The 22,412-nt window shown below is 41.4% G+C and overlaps 1 long non-coding RNA gene across 1 annotated transcript; it reads right to left on the reverse strand.

Annotated features, from left to right (window-relative positions):
* Window positions 1–61: 61 nt before the first annotated feature.
* On the reverse strand, window positions 62–16,644 carry LOC123331771. Its single transcript, XR_006548541.2, has 2 exons — window positions 16,054–16,644; window positions 62–281 (listed from the first exon to the last, which is right to left on the reverse strand). It is a non-coding gene; the product is annotated as an uncharacterized LOC123331771 (long non-coding RNA).
* Between the last annotated feature and the right edge of the window lie 5,768 nt (window positions 16,645–22,412).

Here is a 22,412-nt window from a genome sequence, read left to right on the forward strand (position 1 = left end):
CTATATCCATCTCGAGGCAATTTACTTGAAAAATAGTAAATAAATGTGTGACAACAACTGATTCTGTTGTAATTATTATTGTATTTTAGAGGTATAAATCTCTTTGGGAGGTATCGTAGATCTACTTGGGCAAATTCTGGGAGATGGTGAGGGACAGGGAAACCCAGCCTGCTGCAGTCCATGGGGTCGCACAGAGTTGGACACGACTTGATGGCTGAACAACAACGTAGATCTGGTCACTTGGATGGGTGTCCCGGCTGGTGCAGTGGTAAAGAATCCACCTGCCAATGGAAGAGATGTGGGTTTGATCCCTGGGTCGGGAAGATCCTTTGGAGGAAGAAATAGCAATCCACTCCAGTACTCTTGCCTGGGAAATTCCATGGACAAAGGAGCATGAAGGGCCACAGTCGATGAGGTCGAAAAGAGTTGGACACAGGCACATGGTTAAATGCGAACCACAGTCACACACACACACACACACACATATAGAAAGGGATTGCAAGATGGGTACCCTGGGCTCCTCTTTCCATTGGATTAGCCCTCAATTGAAGTCTCAACCCAACTATCTTTTAAATTTTGACATAGTGTCCTCACAGTTTAAGACTGTCTTTCTGTGGTGCCCAGTGTGTGGCGGAAATGGCTCTGTGTGCTTGATTCTGGCTGCATTGGGGAAATTCCTGATAGTCATTTCCTTTTTTAAAAAATATTTATTTGACCATGCCAGTTCTTAGTTGTGGCATGCAAACCCTTGGCTGCAGCATGTGATTCTCTGACCAGGGATAGAACCCAGACCCCCTGCATTGGGAGTGTGAAGTTTTAGCCACTGAACCACCAGGGAAGTCCCAATACTCATTTCTAATACCACTGCCTCTGATGACTGCTACCAAAGTAAGGGTCCAGGCTCCAGCCCCCACTCTCAAGGTTTTTGATTCTTTTTGTTACCCTTCAAATTGATAAAAAGAGTTTGCCCTGTTGTGCATTCTCAGAATGGCCCAGATAGAGGTTGGATATCTACCCATTTTCTTCACAGGGTACCTTCTTACTTAGAATCCAGAGGGCTGGGGGGCCAGGGGAAAACCTTGGAGTTATATTTTCTAGCTTCCTCACTGATGAGAGGTTATCCCTGCCCACTTCCAAGAGCATGGTTCAGAAAAACAGACAAAATCCTGGAGTCCCAGCCTATATTCTAGTACAGTGAGGTCAGTCCCCTGTCACATTCAGCAGGGTCAGTAAATTCCATAGCTAGCATACATTGGATGTGTACTACTTGCCAGACATTGTACTAATCCCTTTATGTCCGGGATATCGGAAGGCCACCCTCCCCTCAATTTTACTGATTTAGCAAAAGGACTCACAAGACTCAAAAGCAGATTATAGTCATGGCTGAGGTTTATTAGAGCAAAAATATACAAACCAAGAGCAACAGGAAAAAGACGTCTTTTCGGGTGAATCAGAGAGGTTGGACATGTGCTTTTGAGTACTTGCCCCTCTGGGGCCACCTAGGACATGCTCTCTTCTCTAGCAATAAACTAGAGGCATGTGTGCAACATGGCTCTGCCCAGGGAAGCCTCAGCATCCGAGGCTTTTATTGAGAACAGGTCCCATAGGTACATCATGCTCCATGACCAGACATGGCAAGTGAAACTCCGGATCCCAACAATGACACCAGATGCACATTATCAATGTTGATGTTTGTGCCAAGCAATCAGGTGAACAAAACATGATCATCAACCAATTAACATTAGAACATTCCCCCTGGGTTGACCAATAGTCAAATCATGGCTTCCAGTTCCCTTGACATACAAGGACCAAACAACCAGACCTGCTGTGTTAACACTTTCCTCACATTCACATATTTTATTTAATCCCCAACAGTCCCCTATTATATGGACTACCATATGACTTAACTGATGCTCTGTAACATATAGTAAGATCACATCTAGCAATTGATTGAATCAAGATATGAATCTATGATTGACTTAAGTTCAAATTTTCATTATGCTGTACTGCCTTCTCACTTCCAGTTTCTGGGGTATCTGTTTATTCTCAGATCACCCAGTCCACTGGTATCAGCAAAGTCCTTACTTGACTTTTAATCAATCTGGACCATCCTCCTAACTTACCAGGAGCGTATAAATATGTCTTGAGTTCATTCAGATCTGACTTCCCCATAACCTCTGCCTCCTCCACTGGTAGTATCCTGGTGGGGTCTGTAAGGTCATCATGAAATTCACAGATGGCACAATATATAAAAGTTTTAAGAGGTAGAAAATGCATTTGAAAAGCATTGTGGTAGCTACAGACTTGATTTCCTACTGGTATTACATTTTTTGTAAAGATAAACTGCAAAGGGTTAGAATTGTTCTGGGATAGCCTGGTATTTTTAAAATTCACAAATAGAAGCAAAAGTTCTGATCAAATTTTTATGGTTTCATATGAAAAACAGTTCAAACAAAAAAGTAGGAGTATGAATGAACACCCATATAAACATTGCTCAGATTCAACAATTATCATTACATGGCCAATGTTGTTTCATTTAAACTACTATCCATTGCCCTCCCATTTATATCTCCAAAAAATATTTTAAAAATTAAAATTTCATTGGGTAATCTGGCTTCATATTGTAAGATGATTTTGGAGTTTATCTGGGCTATCAGTAGCCTGGAAAATAGCCAAAGTCAAACTGCATAGTTTTTCAGCTTAAATTCAACCGAAGTCTTGGTAGGCAAAGCCAAATGATCTAAGCTCTCTTCTCTTTATCATTCTTAAGCTAAAGACTTGTAATACTTTAAAGGCTGGGAATATTAATATCTAATAAAAAGGACTAACTGCCAGTGACAACCAATGATAATGATATCTTAAACACAAGTTATTAGCATGAGTATGTATGTTGCTTTTTAAACCACACTTAATTATAGAGTAGGAGTCTACAGAATATTTGAAGCTCATTCAACGTGAAAAATTCTAGGTGCATTAGTATGGGGCTTCACACATAAAACCAATACAAAATATGCAAAAAAAAAAAAAAAGACAAAAAAAAAAACATGTATCCTGAGTTAGAGAAGAAATTTTGCAAAAAAGAAAAAAATAATAATAATTTTTTTACCAGTCAAAGCTTCCACAAGTTAATACCTAAAATAACCCGTCTCACTTCAAAGGATAGTTTTTGACACTTCTTGGCAATGTCCTGGTTTAAGTAAGAGGGTTCTAAATCTCTATTTCCTAGCCTTTTTGCAGCATCGTCTTACCTGTCATGATACCTTTCTTCTGTCTGGCTCCCATTTTATATTTCCCAGTTCAGCAAGTGTCAGGGCTGTATGTCAGTCAGTCCTTGGCTTCCTTACATTTCCGGCCACCAGGGGTCGCTGTGAAGCCAGTTTCAAACGTGGTCCTTCCCTCTAAGACCATCAGCGCTGTGTTTCCCTTTCATCCACATTCCTTACCTTCATCTCCAAAACTCATTCCTTGTTCCTGTCTATGGAACTAAAATCGTTAGTTCTTCAGTCATGCCCAACTCTTTCTGGCTCCGTGGATTGTAGCCCACCTTACTTCTCTATCGACGGAATTCTCCAGGCAAGAATACTGGAGTAGGCAGTCATTCCTTTCTCTAGGGGATCTTCCAGACCCAGGGATCCAACTGAGGTCTCCAGCATTGCAGGCAGATTCTTTACCATCTGAGCTACCAGGGAAGCTCTGGGGTCACAGAGAGTCGGACACGACTGAGTGACTAACACAACGATAACAATGGAACTGAAATTAATTATATTTTGCTCCTTTTATTCAGTAAGTACAGTTCAGTTCGGTCGCTCAGACCTGTCCAACTCTTTGCGACCCCTTGGACTGCAGCACACCAGGCTTGCCTGTCCACCACCAAATCCAGGAGCTTACTCAAACTCATGTCCATCGAATGGGTGATTCCATCCCACCATCTCATTCTCTGTCGTCCCCTTCTCCTCCCGCCTTCAATCTTTCCTAGCATCAGAGTCTTTTCATGAGTCAGTTCTTCGCATCAGGTGGCCAACGTATTGGAGCTTCAGCTTCAGTATCAGTCCTTCCAAGGAATATTAAGGACTGATTTCCTTTAGGATTGACTGGTTAGATCTCCTTGACTGGTTGAATTTCACTTTATTCAATAAAGTGCTTTCTAAAAACCTATCCCTTAAAAAAAGTGCAAAAATGCAGATTTCAAACATTTCCAACATATATTTCTACATGAAATTCTATAAGCATGGAAGTACACAACATTGTAAATCAACTTTACTTCAATAAAATTTTTAAAAATTGAACTTTTAAAATTTAAAAAAAATTTAAGAAATTATATACACAATGGAATATTACTCAGCTATAAAAGGAATGCATTTGAGTCAGTTCTAATGAGGTGGGTGAACCTTGAGTTTATTATATAGAGTGAAGTAAGTCAGAAATAGAAAGACAAATACTGTATAGTAACACATACATGAAGAATCTAGAAAGATGGTACTGATGATCCTACATGCAGGGCAGCAAAGGAGACACAGATGTAAAGGACAGACTTTTGGACTCAGTGGGAGAAAGAGAGGGTGGGATGATTTGAGAGAACAGCATTGAAACATATACATTACCATATGTAAAATTGATAGCCAGTGTGAGTTTGAGGTATGAGGCAGGGCCAGGGCACCTAAAGCAGGTGCTCTGTGACAACCTGGAGGGATGGAGTGGGGTGGGAGTTCGGAGGGGGGTTCAGGAGGGAAGGGACACAAGTATACCTATGGCCGATTCATGTTGCTATATGACAAAAACCATCACAATATTGTAAAATAATTATTCTCCAATTAAAGGCATAAATTTTTTAAAAAGAAATTATAGAAACATGTAGCTGAAGGGATACTTAGAAATCCTCTCTTCTATCTCCTGTGGGGAGAGGGGGCTATGAAGAGCTGAAGGAATGCTCACTCAGCTAGAAGACCACATTTTACCAGGCTAACAGGGTTGAGGACGCTAGCTCACGGTGGCATGTGCCTGGTTGGCAGATCTTTAAGTGGCCACAGAGAAGTGCTACACCAGATGAGAGATATTTAAAAGTCTCCAGTTTTATCGACTCTCAAAATCCTCCAGTCTCTGCCACATCGTGAAATTCCTAAGAATTAGAAGCAACAAAGGAAGGGAACTAGAAGTAGGAAGAAAGTTTTCTGAGAGCTTCAGCCAAATATCTCCTTAAGGGCAACCTATATCAGTTCAGTTCAGTTCAGTTCAGTCGGGCAGTCATGTCTGACTCTTTGCAACCCCATGAATCGCAGCACGCCAGGCCTTCCTGTCCATCACCAACTCCCGGAGTTCACTCAGACTCACATCCATCGAGACAGTGATGACATCCACCCATCTCATCCTCTGTCGTCCCCTTCTCCCCCTGCCCCCAGTCCCTCCCAGCATCAGAGTCTTTTCCAGTGAGTCAACTCTTCATATGAGGTGGCCAAAGTACTGGAGTTTCAGCTTTAGCATCATTCCTTCCAAAGAAATCTCAGGGCTGATCCCCTTCAGAATGGACTGGTTGGATCTCCTTGCGGTCCAAGGGACTCTCAAGAGTCTTAGCCAACACTACAGTTCAAAAGCATCAATTCTTCAGTGCTCAGCTTTCTTCACAGTCCAACTTTCACATCCATACATGACCACTGGAAAAACCATAGCCTTGACTAGACGGACCTTTGTTGGCAAAGTAATGTCTCTACTTTTCAATATGCTGTCTATGTTGGCCGTAACTTTCCTTCCAAGGAGTAAGCCTCTTTTAATTTCATGGCTGCAGTCACCATCTGCAGTGATTTTGGAGCCCAAAAAAATAAAGTCTGACACTGTTTCCACTGTTTCCCCATCAATTTCCCATGAAGTGATGGGACAGATGCCATGATCTTCGTTTTCTGAATGTTGAGCTTTAAGTCAACCTTTTCACTCTCCACTTTCACTTTCATCAAGAGGGTTTAGTTCCTCATCACTTTCTGCCATAAGGGTGGTGTCATCTGCATATCTGAAGTTATTGATATTTCTCCCAGCCATCTTGTTCTAGCTTGTGCTTCTTCCAGCCTAATGTTTCTCATGATGTACTCTGCATATAAGTTAAATAAGCCGGGTGACAATATACAGCCCTAACGTACTCCTTTTCCTATTTGGAACCAGTCTGTTGTTCCATGTCCAGTTCTACTGTTGCTTCCTGACCTGCATACAGATTTCTCAAGAGGCAGGTCAGGTGGTCTGGTATTCCCATCTCTTTCAGAATTTTCCACAGTTTATTGTGATCCACACAGTCAAAGGCTTTGGCATAGTCAATAAAGCAGAAATAGATGCTTTTATGGAACTCTCTTGGTTTTTCGATGATACAGCAGATGTTGACAATTTGATCTCAGGTTCCTCTGCCTTTTCTAAAACCAGCTTGCACATCTGGAAGTTCACAGTTCATGTATTTCTGAAGCCTGGCTTGGAGAATTTTGAGCATTACTTTACTAGCGTGTGAGATGAGTGCAGTTGCCTGGTAGTTTGAGCATTCTTTGGCATTGCCTTTCTTTGGAATTGGAATGAAAACTGACCTTTTCCAGTCCTGCGGCCACTGCTGAGTTTTCCAAATTTGCTGGCATATTGAGTGCGGCACTTTCACAGCATCATCTTTCAGGATTTGAAATAGCTCAACTGGAATTCCATCACCTCCACTAGCTTTGTTCGTAGTGATGCTTTCTAAGGCCTGCTTGACTTCACATTCTAGGATGTCTGGCTCTAGGTGAGTGATCACACCATCGTGATTATCTTAGTCTTGAACATCTTTTTTGTACAGTTCTTCTGTGTATTATTGCCACCTCTTCTTAATGTCTTCTGCTTCTGTTAGGTCCATTCCATTTCTGTCCTTTATCGAGCCCATTCTTGCATGAAATGTTCCCTTGGTATCTCTAATTTTCTTGAAGAGATCTCTAGTCTTTCCCATTCTGATGTTTTCCTCTATTTCTTTGCATTGATCACTGAGGAAGGCTTTCTTATCTCTCCTTGCTATTCTTTGGAACTCTGCATTCAGATGCCTATATCTTTCCTTTTCTCCTTTGCTTTTCACTTCTCTTCTTTTCACAGCTATTTGTAAGGCCTCCCCAGACAGCCATTTTGCTTTTTTGCATTTCTTTTCCATGGGGATGGTCTTGATCCCTGTCTCCTGTACAATGTCATGAACCTTCGTCCATATTTCATCAGACACTCTATCTATCAGATCTAGTCCCTTAAATCTATTTCTCACTTTCACTGTATAATCATAAGGGATTTGATTTAGGTCATACCTGACCTAAATGGTCTAGTGGTTTTCCCTACTTTCTTCAATTTAAGTCTGAATTTGGCAATAAAGTGTTCATGATCTGAGCCACAGTCAGCTCCCAGTCTTGTTTTTGTTGACTGTATAGAGCTTCTCCATCTTTGGCTGCAAAGAATATAATCAATTTGATTTCAGTGTTAACCATCTGATGATGTCCATGTGTAGAGTCTTCTCTTGTGTTGTTGGACGAGGGTGTTTGCTATGACCAGTGCATTTTCTTGGCAAAACTCTATTAGTCCTTGCCCTGCTTCATTCCGTATTCCAAGGCCAAAATTGCCTGTTACTCCAGGTGTTTCTTGACTTCCTACTTTTGCATTCCAGTCCCCTATAACGCAAAGGACATCTTTTTTGGGTGTTAGTTCTAAAAGGTGTTGTAGGTCTTCATAGAACCCTTCAACTTCAGCTTCTTCAGCATTACTGGTTGGGGCATAGACTTGGATTACTGTGATATTGAATGGTTTGCCTTGGAAATGAACAGAGATCATTCTGTCGTTTTTGAGATTTCAAAAGTACTGCATTTCAGACTCTTGTTGACCAAGATGGTTACTCCATTTCTTCTGAGGGATTCCTGCCCGCAGTAGTAGATATAATGGTCATCTGAGTTAAATTCACCCATTCCAGTCCATTTCAGTTCGCTGATTCCTAGAATGTCGACATTCACTCTTGCCATCTCTTGTTTGACTACTTCCAATTTGCCTTGATTCATGGACCTGACATTCCAGGTTCCTATGCAATATTGCTCTTTACAGCATCAGACCTTGCTTCTATCACCAGTCATATCCACAACTGGGTATTGTTTTTGCTTAGGCTCCATCCCTTCATTCTTTCTGGAGTTATTTCTCCACTGATCTCCAGTCACATATTGGGCACCTACTGACCTGGGGAGTTCCTCTTTCAGTATCCTATCATTTTGCCTTTTCATACTGTTCATGGGGTTCTCAAAGCAAGAATACTGAAGTGGTTTGCCATTCCCTTCTCCAGTGGACCACTTACTGTCAGACCTCTCCACCATGACCTTCCCATCTTGGGTGGCCCCACGGGCATGGCTTAGTTTCATTGAGTTAGACAAGGCTGTGGTCCTAGTGTGATTAGATTGGCTAGTTTTCTGTGATTATGGTTTCAGTGTGTCTGCCCTTTGATGCCCTCTTGCAACATCTACCATCTTACTTGGGTTTCTCTTACCTTGGAAAAGGGGTATCTCCTCACTGCTGCCGCTCCTGACCTTGAACATGGAATAGCTCCTCTAGGCCCTCCTGTGCCCGCACAGCCACCACTCTTTGGACCTGGGGTTGCTCCTCCCGGCCGCTGCCCCTGACCTCGGACGTGGGGTAGCTCCTCTCAGCCATTCCTGTGCCATCGCAGCCTGGCACTCTCTGCCGCTGCCCTGACCTTGGACATGTGGTAACTCCTCTTGGCTGCCGCCCCTCGGACATGGGGTCCTCCTGGCTTCTGCCCCTGACCTCGGAAGTGGGGTAGCTCCTCTTGGCTGTGCTATGTGCATGTGTGTTAAGGCTTAAATATGGTCAATTAAATCCTCCAACCCCATTGAAGGCACACACACACAAGCTGCTAAATGGTCATACCAGTAGAATACAGATCTTCGACCCATTGAAATCATACCAGTGCTAGATTGGTGAGGGTTACCTCTAACTTGTTAACATGTATGACCTTAAATTCCTGGGAATCCCAGGCTACACCTTCGTATCCATCCCTGTAGATGTGAAGGCCATAAACTAGTGCCACAAATCCACTGAGTTCCATACCAATCACACTCTCTAAGGGTAATAATAGACATAGTTCATAAAGCACCCAGCCTTGTTTCATAATTACCAGGTTGATCATTTTTAATATGATTTAACCCTTCCCAAAGTAGAGGAGCTTTTAAACTTAAATGACCATAGTCTGCTGTTAACCATGTAGATCTACCCCATAATTGTGGGATTTTTCCTTTTCATAGATGAGAGGTTAATTTTTTAATTGAGACTTAGCTCATCACTCCCTTTGAGTTTAAATCACCCTAAGAGAAATCTTAAATCTATGGCCAGGATCACAGCAGGTATTATTAACTGGCCAGGTGAGAGAATCCCATCTAGTAATATCATGAAGATATAACAGGACTGAACACTTATCTAAAATAAATTTCCTAGTGAGTATCCCTAGAGAACAGAAATCCACCAAGGTAATCCAGAAGTACTAGACACAGGTAACTGGCCACAACTGAACAATTGGATTGTGTTTTAAACTAGCATAGAATTGTGTCCATGATAGAAAATTTTGATTAATAGGCATAGGTCCAAGGAATCAAGAAAACATTATAAATGATCATAAAAGTCAGTTCAGCATCTTGGGCAAGCTGTCTGCTTCTGATGTCATTTTCTTCTCATCCTAGTGTAGTGTGCTACTGCTGAGTCACTTCAGTCGTGTCCGACTCTGTGTGACCCCAGAGATGGCAGCCCACCAGGCTCCCCCGTCCCTGGGATTCTCCAGGCAAGAACACTGGAGTGGGTTTCCATTTCCTTCTCCAATGCATGAAAGTGAAAAGTGAAAGTGAAGTCGCTCAGTCGTGTCCGACTCTTAGCAACCCCATGGACTGCAGCCTACCAGGCTCCTCCATCCATGGGATTTTCCAGGCAAGAGTACTGGAGTGAGTTGCCATTTCCTTCTCCCTAGTGTAGTATAGTTTCCTCTGTTTGAGCACTGTTTTAAGGTGAGTTTGAGGTCAGCAGGCCTCTCTATAGATCAGTCCAGCTTAGGGGCCTTTTGGAAGTGGGAGTTAACCCAGGAGTCAATTTCCCTTCAATTTCACTGGGCATGAGCTAGTTAAGAGTTCCTGAAGGAAAGGTCCTTCCATCCAGGCTGGAGACAGTTCCTTGAATTATATCTTCTTCCAGTCTTGATTGAAGGTCATGTGTGAGGCACCTGATCTTCATTTAAAGACGGATTACTGAGATAAGCTTCAGAAACAACCCTAGAGTGTCCTTTAATAATTCAATTTTACTTTAATATACCCTAACAGCAAAGAACCATCAAGAAAATGAGTCTTAGTAGATACAGACCTCCATCAACAAACTAGGATTTAACATTCATTGAAACATCTCTTTCTACCTAAACTCACTGTCATTTTTACCAATTATAACCAAATTGAGACCTGTTTGTAAATATAGGTCTGCTCTCAATAAACTTGGCCTGATGACTTATATAACCATAATTGGTCATAGACTTCTTTGCTTTGCTGAGACTTTTATAGAGTCTCAGACTGAACTTTTAAAATAAGAGCTTTCAGGGCTAGGAAAGTCATGCCAAAGGCTTATCACAGATTTTGCCTAACAGATCTAAGTAAACTCCTCCCTTCTCAAGGTCTCCAAAATTCCTTGAGATTTCTGTACCTGTTATTGAGATAATCTTCCTAACTTATCTGATAAATTTACTGGAAACTAAGGGTTTCCAAGCTCTGGAGGGTTCAGATAGAGAGAAAATATTAAATGTTTCAATTTGTTTTATAAAATATAATTTTACCAAATTACTGTCATAATTCATTTGAGGGGAAGGTTTCTTTACACCTGGAAAACACAGATTCAAATCAGTAATTTTTCAGAGAGAAACCATAAAAGTTATAAGCATATTCACCAGTTCATTCCGTCTTTTTGTTAAACTTTGTGAAGTCATCAGGTTTTCTATCAGAATTTTTACACAGTTCAGAAACTGGTATTTATCCAAAAGTCCTTTTTATAAATCTTGAAGGGGTAAAACGTGGTTAGTGCTATGACAATATTTTGAGATAGTAACTAGAATTATGCCTGGTAACATTTTACCCAAACATATCAGAATTTTAGGAACTTTATACAGTTTCTAGTGTATCTATATTAATAACATTTACCATACAATATAACCCGAGACTTATTGCTAACTTGACAATACCCTCCATGTAACTCTATATACAAAATGAACTTAATTAGTGTAATATCTCTCTCTGGGATGTTGCAGGGGCCCTCTGAAGCATCCCAAAGTTAGCTAGAAATCTTCATTAGAATGATTTAGGAAGTTTTGTGAATAAATATCAAAAAGTTTTAGAACGCTCAGTCAGATGGGATTATAGGTCAGTGTGAAACAATACTATTAACTTAGCCAAAGTAACAATAAGGGATTTCAGAACAGATCATTTAAGAGATAAGAAACTTAAATCTATTATCAGTTCAGTTCAGTTGCTCAGTCGTCTCCAACTCTTTGAGATCCCGTGAACTGCAGCGCACCAGGCCTCCCTGTCCATCACAAACTCCCGGAGTTGACTCAAACCCACGTCCATTGAGTCGGTGATGCCATCCACCCATCTCAACCTCTGTCATTCCCTTCTCCTCCTGCCCTCAATCTTTCCCAGCATCAGGGTCGTTTCAAATGAGTCAGCTCTTCGCATCAGGTGGCCAAAGTACTGGAGTTTTAGCTTCAACATCAGTCCTTCCAATGAACACCTAGGACTGCTCTCCTTTAGGATGGATTGGTTGGATCTCCTAGCAGTCCAAGTGACTCTAAAGAGTCTTCTCCAACACCACAGTTCAAAAGCATCAATTCTTCTGTGCTCAGCTTTCTTTATAGTCCATCTCTCACATCCATACATGACCACTGGAAAAACCATAGCCTTGACTAGATGGACCTTTGTTGGCAAAGTAATGTCTCTGCTTTTTAATATGCTGTCTAGGTTGGTCATAACTTTCCTTCCAAGGAGTAAGCATCTTTTAATTTCATGGCTGCAATCACCATCTGCAGTGATTTTGGAGCCCAGAAAAATAAAGTCAGCCACTGTGTCCACTGTTTCCCCATCTATTTGTGATGAAGTGATTATCAAAGGTAGTTCAATACACCAATACAGTAGAATACACCAGTTCAATACACCAATACAGTATACAGTATACTAATGCATATATATGGAATATAACACACACACACACACACATATATAAAATGCATATATATGGAATATAGAAAGATGGTAACGATAACCCTGTATGCGAGACAGCAAAAGAGACACAGATGTATAGAACAGTCTTTTGGACTCTGTGGGAGAGGGAGAGGGTGGGATTATTTGGGAGAATGGCATTGAAACATGGATAATATCATATGTGAAACGAATTGCCAGTCCAGGTTCAATGCATGATACAGAATGCTCAGGGCTGGTGCACTGGGTTGACCCAGAGGGATGGTATGGGGTGGGAGGTGGGAGGGGGGTTCAGGATGGGGAACATGTGTACACCTGTGGCAGATTCATGTTGATGTATGGCAAAACCAATACAATATTGTAAAGTAATTAGCCTCCAATTAAAATAAATAAATTTATTTTTTTAAGAGAGTCTTCTCCAACACCGCAGTTCAAAAACATCAATTCTTCAGCACTCAGCTTTCTTTATAGTCCATCTCTCACATCATACATGACCACTGGAAAACCCATAGCCTTGACTAGACGGACCTTTGTTGGCAAAGTAATATCTCTACTTTTTAATATGCTGTCTAGTATAGTCATAACTTTCTTTCCAAGGAATAAGCGTGTTTTAATTTCATGGCTGCAACTACCATCTGCAGTGATTTTGGAGCCCAGAAAAATAAAGTCAGCCACTGTTTCCACTGTTTCCCCATCTATTTGCCATGAAGTGATTATCAAAGACAGTTGAATGTCTGAAGACATGGTGTCCTCTTAACAGAGAGAAAAGCTAAATTCAAGTTTTTGCACCAGCTTACTTTACTTAAAAGGTAAACCTAATTAACTTTATTTTAAACTTAGTCCTAACCATATACAAAACTCTTTCCTCATGGTTCACTTTTCACAAACCTTATCACTTTCTGTACCCATTACTGTGTTCTTCCATCCTGAAAAGCCACCTGTAAGTCACGCTTGCTTCCTTTTCCGTCACAAAGTTTAATTCCATTCCTCATACCTTCTTTACCAAAAACACACTTTCTACTTCCTTTAACCAACCAAGAACTGACTTTTATATTAGCATTTTATACATTGGTGAGCATAAATACAAGTGATAATTTCTAAAACCTTCATTTTAGGATGGCACCAAAGATCGCTTCTTTTTAACCCCAAATCTCTTTAGTTTCTCTGTAAGAGTGTTTAGTAATAAATGTTTCAAAACCTTATTTTATTTGGAAATGACTTAAGCTTCCAACATTTAGTTTAGCAGAACCCTTAGAAGTTCAAGTTACCCCAATCTGGATAGACTATTTTAGACAGACATTCCTAAAGCATAATTATTCTTAATAGAGTTGACTAAAGGCTCATAGCTCATTTACATTTTTTAGAAGCTTCTTCACTCAGCAAGGTTATTTCCTTGCTGACAAACTTGTAACAGATATAATAATATTTAACTTATGTTAAACCTAGGTACAATGAAAATATTCTGCTTAATGTTAAGTACTCTTAGAGATGTCTACATTATTTAGATCAACAAATAAACATTAATATCAGGTGTTTAATACTGAATATTTCCCAGTTCACATGAACCTGAAATTCAGTTAGGATAATTTCTCTTGTATTGAGAATTATTTGATTTGTAAGCACTTACTTTTTTTTTTTTAAGGCCTATTAAGTTAGAGCTCATTTATAAACAAATCTCAGCAATCAGCAATATTATATATATATGTGTATATATATATATATATAAGACACACACTGAGACATACATATATCCAAATAGACATATGAGATCCTATAGCTTTGTTTTCCAAACTTAGTTATGAATAAAAATGGTTGGAATAAGATTTTAAAAGGTTTTGTTCCCTATTTTTTTTTTTCCTTTTGGTTTCAGGAATTAGATATGTTCTAGATAAGTGATCCTTGGAATTCTGGTCTAAAGGTATAGGAGGAGTTATTTCCTCAGGGCAAGAATTCTTAAAGAGAGAATTTTTCCTCCAAGCTTCCTCTGGAGTCTAAAGAATATTGTGACCACATTGTCAAAAATCGTTTGTGTGTGTGTGTGTGTGTGTGACCATAGTTTTATAGCCAAAATTTAGACCAGATAGTGCTCAACTTGGCCCTGATAACAAGGGCAGATTGGTCCCAGAAGAGATTGTCCCTCTGGGGAAGTAGGGGGTCTTAGTTTGATCAGCCCCAGGCTGCTGATTACAGGAGAAAGTCCTGGACATTAGGGAACTTCAGTCCATTTTCCTATCCTATGTCAATAGAGATCTAGTATTGCAGGCCATCTTTTTTGTCACTGGATCATAGCTATAGATTGACCAGTCAAAAAAAGTTTTTTCCCAAGGGGTTCCCAGGTGGAGTGTGGAACCTTACAGTGAGCAATTCCTACATTAGCTCAAGCAGTTTATACCAGATGTCTGTGCACTCAAACTAAAAGAACAAAATCAAACTGAAGCAGAATTTCACCAGCCAGGAGTCACACTCCAAATGAAACAAAAGGCAAAGACATGCCCAGAAATCAAAAACCAAGTGGCAAGAGTGCCCTCAAAAGGTGGTAAAGTGATGCCCAGAAATCAAAAACCAAATGGCATAAATGTCAAATGTGACGTCCCAGTTCGACTAGACCTGAGACCTGGCAAAGTCAGTGCTAGCAGTCTTTTTTAGTTTTGATGTAATTTCACGCAATTTCTTTTTTTTTAATATAAATTTGTTGATTTTCTGTGAAGAAGTTACTCTATCATTTCCTGTTTTAGAAGCTTCTAGATACCAGTCAAAGTAAGCACATTGAACTTTTCAAACTGTGCATGCAAAAAAAAAAAATCAATTTTGGAATATCAAAAGAACCCCAATTTGACCATTTTAGTTTGAGATCTCCTCCAGTATAATTTCTCCAATTAACTAGTGCTCCGTATGTATTGTACATGAATCTGGATAGAGTGTTAGTCAGAGGCTGGTCTTTCTGACACCCCTTTGTTTCTGTTTTTGAGAGATTCTGCTTCCCATTTTAAGCTGATTTTGTCAGGGAGAAACTCACTAGTGAACTTGTGTAGTGGGCCCATGTGCTTCTTGTGAGCTTAACTTCTCCAAGAGTCACCCCAGACTCGTTTCAGCTTGTCTAATGTGTCTCAGATTCTGCCTCCAGCAATCTAAGACCACCATGTCTGCTCCCGTCGCTGAATGGCCAGTTCTCATGTGTGACCCCTGGATGAGCAAGTGTTTTAATTAATGTGTGGATTTCCCTATGGGACCACTGCATGGTATGAGGAGTAGGCCTGAACTACTCCCATAAATTTCTCAGTCACGTGAGAAAACCAAAACTGACCAAGAGGAGTCTTGTCTTTTTTCTTCAGAGCAAAGCTCTCATGTATTTTCCTCACTTTTATCCTGACAAATTCTATAAAGGCAGTCAAACTGAGGGAATGTGTCAGATCAGCCTCTTACTTAACCACTCAGCCAAGACCATACAGTCCCCTACAATGGAGTGTCCTGAGCATCTTTCAGCCAAGACCCGGGTATTCCTTGATTTTTTCCAATCAAGACCCCCCTACTCAGTACCTTTCCAGTGGGTTGGCAATTCTCCTGGCATCTTTCAGCCGGCCCCCCACCCAGTATCTTTTGACTGGGTGGGAATTCCTCTGTATCTTTCTACCGAGTCCCACTCACTGTCTAGACCATAAATGGGTAGTCCTTGGATGTTTCACCCAAGTCGTGCCCCCCTCCCCACCAGTATGTTCCTGCTAGGAGGTGGCAGGTAACCTGCTCCACCGCCAAATAAAACTCAGAATCTCAACCAATATGGGAGATTCAAGAACCAGGAGACACTTACTCAAATTCGTCTGCACTCCCCAAGGATGTGGATGGGCACAAGGGGCCACTGCTGGTACCAAAGTTCTGGTTCCTCATGGAGTCCAGTCGAAGAAAGGAAGTCCACTCTGGGTCCCTTCGTGGTCACCATAACTGTCGACTAAAATAAAAAGATGTACAACTTGAGAGTTGAAAGTTTTATTTGGGGCAAAATGCAGACTGCAGCCCGAGAGGCAGCATCTCAAATAGCTCTGAAAAGACTGCTCCAAAGTGGCAGTGGGAGAAAGTCAATATATAAGGTTTTGGTGAAGGGGGAGTTCAATGCCATGAAGCACTCAATTTGCAAAAGGTTTTTTGTTAGTCATGAGGGTCTGATGTCACCATGAAGGAAGTTAGTGCTTCTCTAGATATGAGGAGATGCAAGGACTAAGAGGGTAAAATTTGTTCCTAAAAACATCCAACTATCTAAAGACCTGTCCCACCAGATTCCCTGGAGCACAGAGTGCCTCACTCCACCCTGAACTCCCTCAGGGGTTGCTGAAGGTCAATAGCTACAGCAGCATGGTCTTCAGTCTCCACAGAGGCAGATGGCAAATGCCTTTGCTGTTCAGTCACTGGCAATGCAATGCAATTGCACTGGGAAGTGCAATTTGTAGTTGACAGTCAGAATGATTGGCTAAAGACAACCCAGAAGCTAATCCCATCACCAGAAAACAGAAGACTGTGGCAGAGAAATTCTCCTGGGTTCCCTTACCTACTACTCTCCGCCCAGGCGCCCTTTCCAATAAAATCGTTTGCTTTGTCAGCACATTTGCTTCCTCACACAGTTCATTTCCGAGTGTTAGACAAGAGTCCACTTTCGGGCCCTGGAAGGAGTCGCCCTTCCTGCAATGCTTTCAGCATTACTTTGGTAGTGTGTGAGATGAGTGCAACTGTGCTGAAGTTTGAACGTTCTTTGACACCCCGTTACTTTGGGATTTGAATGAAAACTGACCTTTTCCATTCCTGTGGCCACTGCTCAATTTTCCAAATTGGCTGGCATATTGAGTGCGGCACTTTCACAGCAACATCTTTTGGGATTTGAAATAGCTCAGCTGGAATTCCATCACCTCCACTAGCATTGTTCAAAGCGATGCTTCCTAAGGCCCACTTGACTTCACATTCCAGGATGTCTGGCTATAGGTGAGTGATCACACCATCGTGGTTATCTGGGTCATTAAGACCTCTTTTGTATAGCTCTCTCTGTGTATTCTTGCCACCTCTTCTTAATACCTCTTGCTTCTGTAGGTCCATACTGTTTCTGTCTTTTGATGTGCCCATCTTTGCATGAAATATTCCCTTGGTATCTCTGATTTTCTTGAAGAGATCTCTAGGCTTTCCCATTCTATTGCTTTCCTCTCTTTTTCTGCATTGATCACTTAGGATAGCTTTCTTATCGCTCCTTGTTATTCTTTGCAACTCTGCATTCAGATGAATATATCTTTCCTTATCTCCTTAGCCTGATACTTCTCTTCTTTTCTCAGCTATTTCTAAGGCCTCCTCAGACAATCATTTTGCCTTTTTGCATTTCTTATCCATGGGGATGGTTTTGATCACAGCCTCCTGTACATTGTTACAAACCTCCATCCATAGTTCTTCATGCACTCTATCAGATCTAATCCCTTGAATCTATTTGTCACTTCCACTGTATAATCAAAAGGGATTTGATTTCATTCATATCTGAATGGTCTAGTGGTTTTCCCCACTTTCTTCCATTTAAGTCTGAATTTTGCTATAAGGATGTCATGATCTGATCCACAGTCAGCTCCCGGTCTTGTTTCTGCTCACTCTATAGATATTCTCCATCTTTGGCTGCAAAGAATATGATCAATCTGATTTGGGTATTGACCATCTGGTGATGTCCACGTGTAGAGTCATCTCTTGCATTGTTGGAAGAGGGTGTTTGCTTTGACCATGCATTTTCTTGGCAAAACTCTGTTAGCCTTTGCCTTGCTTCATTTTGTACTCCAGGGCCAAACTTGCCTGTTACTCCAGTTTTCCAAGGACAAGTCTTTTACCCCCTGGTTACATTTACCCTTAGATATTTTATTCATTTTCCTGCACTGGCAAATTTCTCTTTCTCACAGTTCATTGTTAGTATATAGAAACACAACAGATTGCTGACTACTAATTTTGAATCCTATTTTATTGATGATGTCAGGTAGTTTTTAGGGTGGTGTCTTTAGGATTTTCTATGTATAGTATGCTGTGGTCTCTGGCTCCAGAACTGTGGCTCTTCAGGGGTTGGTGCTGGCCTGCTGGTTGACAGGGGTATGTGTGTGCATTCAGTCATCTTTTTGCCACCTCCAGGACTATAGCCCACTAGGCTCCTCCATCCATAGAATGCTCCAGGAAGAGTGCTGCTAGGCAGGACAGGGTGTAAAAGGCTGGCTGCAGGGCCCTGAAGGTGTGGGGAAGGTTCCAAGGCTCCCTGGTATAGGGGACCTAGTCCTGGGATGGCTGGAGGTTCAAGGGTCTTAAGGCAGCCCGCCTGTTGGTGGGTAAGGCTGTGTCACCACCTGGCCAGCTGCTTGTCCTGAGTTGTCTGAGTACTGGTGCCAACAGGCTGGTAAGTCCAAGTGTGAATAAGCTAGAAGGATTCCAAAATGATATTTGCCAGTACCAGTGTCTTTGTGGTAGAACAACCTCCCCAAAATGGATGCTGCCAGTGTCTGTGTCTCCTTGGTGAGCTCCAGTTGCCTCCTGCCTCCCTGGGAGGCTTTCCCAAGGTCAACAGGTAGGGCTGACCCAAGCTCATCCCAAATTATTGCTTCTTCCTTGGGTCCTGAAACATGTGAGCTTTTGTGTGCACCCTTTAAGAGAGAAGTTTCTATTTTCTCCAGGCCTCTGGCTGTCCTGAAACTAAGCCCTGTGGTCTTCCAAGCCAAATGTTCTAGAGGCTTGTCTTCCTGGCACAGAACCCCCAGGGTGGGGAGCCTGTTGTAGAGCTTGGACACCTTCCTCCTTTGGGAGAACCTCTGCAGTTGTAATTAATCTCCCCTTTGTGAGTTTCCTGCTCAGGGAGTTATTGGTCTGAACTATACCACATATCTGGCCCTCCTACCCAATTCTTTGTGGTTCCTTCTTTGTAAATTTCATTGTAGAAATTTTCTGCCTTCTGTAGGTCTTTCTTTTCAATGGAAGCTCTCTAAGTAGTATAAATTTCATGGAAGGACGTGAGCTAAAGTTCTTCCTACTCCGGCATCTTGGACACTCCTTCATTAGACTTCTTACATTGTGACAAAGCAATCTCCAAAATGAAATTTTCCTTCAGCCTTCATGAATAGTTTCTACTATGCTATTTCAGTTTTTACTTTCAACAAAAGCAAAACTCACCATGTAGGACTACAGCAAAATAAAAGCTACTGTCCAGCAAAGGAAATAATCAACAAAATGAAAAGACAACTTACAGGATGGGAAAAAAATTTGCAAACCATCTATCTGATAAGGGGTTAATATCCAAAATATATAAAACACTGATCAAACTTAACAGCAATAAAACAAATAATAAGATTTTAAAATGGGCAAAGAATCTGAATAGCCATTTTTCCAAAGAATATATACATATGGCCAACCAATACATGAAAAGGTGCTCAACATCACTAATAATCAGAGAAATGCAAGTCAAAACCATGATAAGATATCCTCGCAAATCTGTTAGAAAGTCTATTATAAAAAGACAAGTCATAACAAATGCTGGCAAAGATGTGGAGAAAAGAGAATCTTTGTACACTGCCGAAGGAAATGTAAATTAGTACAACCACTTTGGAAAACAGTGTGGAGGTTTCTCAAAAAATTAACACTGGAACTGCCATATAATCCAGCCATCCCACTTCTCTGTATATATCTGAAGGAAATGAAATTACTGTCTTGAAGAGATGGCTGTACCTCCATATTCACTGCAACAATATTCACAATAGCCAAGACATGGAGAATATTTATGTGTCCATTGACAGGTGAATGGTAAAGAAACTGCAGTGTGTGTGTATGTGTGTACGCATGTGTGCATATACACACAAAGTGGAATATTATTAAGCAATAAAAACAAGGAAATCCTGCCATTTGTGATTATACGAATGGGCTTGGAGGACACTATGCTTAATGAAGTCACACGGAGAAAGACAAATATTCTATGATCTCATTTATATGTATAATCTGAGAAAAAAGAAAAACCCAAACTCATAGAAACAGACAGTAGATTCGTGGTTTTTGGAGAGGCCAGGAGGAAGAAATGAGTAAAGGTGGTCAAAGGGTACAAACTTCCAGTTATAAGACGAATGATTTCTTGCCTATCTAATGTGTAGCATGATGACTATAGTTAACAATACTACATAGAATACATGAAAATTGTTAAAAGATTAAATCTGAAAAGTCCTCACCACACACACAAAAAAAGGTAGCTATGTGAGGTGACGACTGTGTTAACTAGCCTTATTTGGTGGTAATCATTTCACATCATATGCATATATTAAAACATCACATTGTATACCTTAAACTTACAAAGTGTTAGATGTCAATAACATAGCAATAGAGGAGGAGCCAAGATGGCGGAGGAGTAGGACGGGGAGAACACTTTCTCCCCCACAAATTCATCAAAAGAGCATTTAAACGTCGAGTAAATTCCACAAAACAACTTCTGAATGCCGGCAGAGGACATCAGGCACCCAGAAAAGCAGCCCAACTCTTCGAAAGGAGGTAGGAAAAAATATAAAAGACAAAAAAAGAGACAAAAGAGGGAGGGACGGAGTTCCGTCCCGGGAAGGGAGTCTTAAAAAGAGAGAAGTTTCCAAACACCAGGAAACCCTCTCACAGCCGAATCTGTGCCGAGCTTTGGAAGCACAGAGGGCAACATAAAAGGGAGGGGAAAAAAAAAATAAATAAACAATTAAAAATCGCGGATTGTGAGCCCTACGGTAACTCCCCCAGCGGAGAAGCAGCGCAGACGCCTGCACACGGCATTAGCAAGCGGGGGCTGGGCAGGGAAGTGCGGCACGGGCTGTGTCCCTTAGAGTAAGAATCGGGCCGAATGTCCTGAGCGCTATCTGAGCGAAATAATTTGGGCTAGCAAACCAGACTGTGGGATATCTACCACGCGAAAAGCCAGCCCTAACCTAAGACACCGCCAGGCCCGCGCACAGAACAAAGGACTGAACAGAGATAGCCGGCTGCAGACCTTCCCCCTCCGGTGACAGGCAGCCAGAGCCGGAAGGGGGCAATCGCAGCCCCAGAGAGACACTATCTATAAAACTGTAAGCAGGCTTCTTTGCTAACTAAAACTTCTTGGGGGTCTGGACGGTCAATATCTGCCTGAGAAGGTGCGCCGGTTTTACACCCAGATAACCGAGTGGCGGGGAGGCGATAAGTCGCAGCATTGGCGCCCGCCAAACACCTCATCACCTGAGCTGCTCGACCTGGGAAGAACACAAAACGCAGGCCCAACCGAGTCTGCGCCTCTGAGGACTACCCGAGTGCCTGAACCTGAGCGGCTTGGACCTGGGAGCTCAGTCCAGGGCCGGCCTCTGATTGTTCCCGGCGGAACAACCTAGAGCCCAAGCAGTGTGGGCAGGGAGGTTACACGTGCCGTGAGCGGGGGCAGACCCAGTGTGGCCGAGGCACTTCGAGCGCATGCCAGTGTTATCTGTTTGCAGCATCCCTCCCTCCCTCCCCACAGCGCGGCTGAACAAGTGAGCCTAAATTAAAAAAAAAAAAAAAAATAGGGTCCTCCACCGTCCCCTTTGTGTCGGCGGGAACCAGACACTGAGGAGACCAGCAAACAGAAGAAGCTATAACAGAGGGAAACGCCTTGGAAGCTACAGGTCATAGATTAAAACCCTGTGGTTACTACGGATTACATAGGAAGGGGCCTATAGATCTTGAGAAATATAAGTCGGACTAAGGAACTGCCAAAAATGAACTGAACCCACAATACTCACAACAAAACCAGAGAAAGACCTAGATATATTTTTACTATTTTTACGATCAATCTTTCTTTCTTTCTTTTTTTTTTTAATTAAAAAAAATTTTTTTAAGTCCTCTATTGTCCTTTAATTTTCACTTTTATAACTATTACTTTGCAAAAAAAAAAAAAAAAAAAGACCTTATTTTTTTTTTTTCTTCTTCAGCAAACTTCATATATATATTTTATAATTTTTTGACCGTGTTTTTTTTTTTTTTTCTTCTTTTTCTTCTTTTCTTTAACATTGCATTTTTGAAATTCCAAACTCTACTCTAGATTTTTAATTTTAGCCTTTTGATATATGTTATCAATTTTGTACCTATAGTTTTTTTCATAATTGCTGTGACTTTTTTTTTTCCTCTGTTTCTTTCTCTTCTTCTTTTATA

Source organism: Bubalus bubalis, chromosome X (genome assembly GCF_019923935.1).
Source record: "Bubalus bubalis isolate 160015118507 breed Murrah chromosome X, NDDB_SH_1, whole genome shotgun sequence".
Lineage (NCBI taxonomy): Eukaryota > Metazoa > Chordata > Mammalia > Artiodactyla > Bovidae > Bubalus > Bubalus bubalis.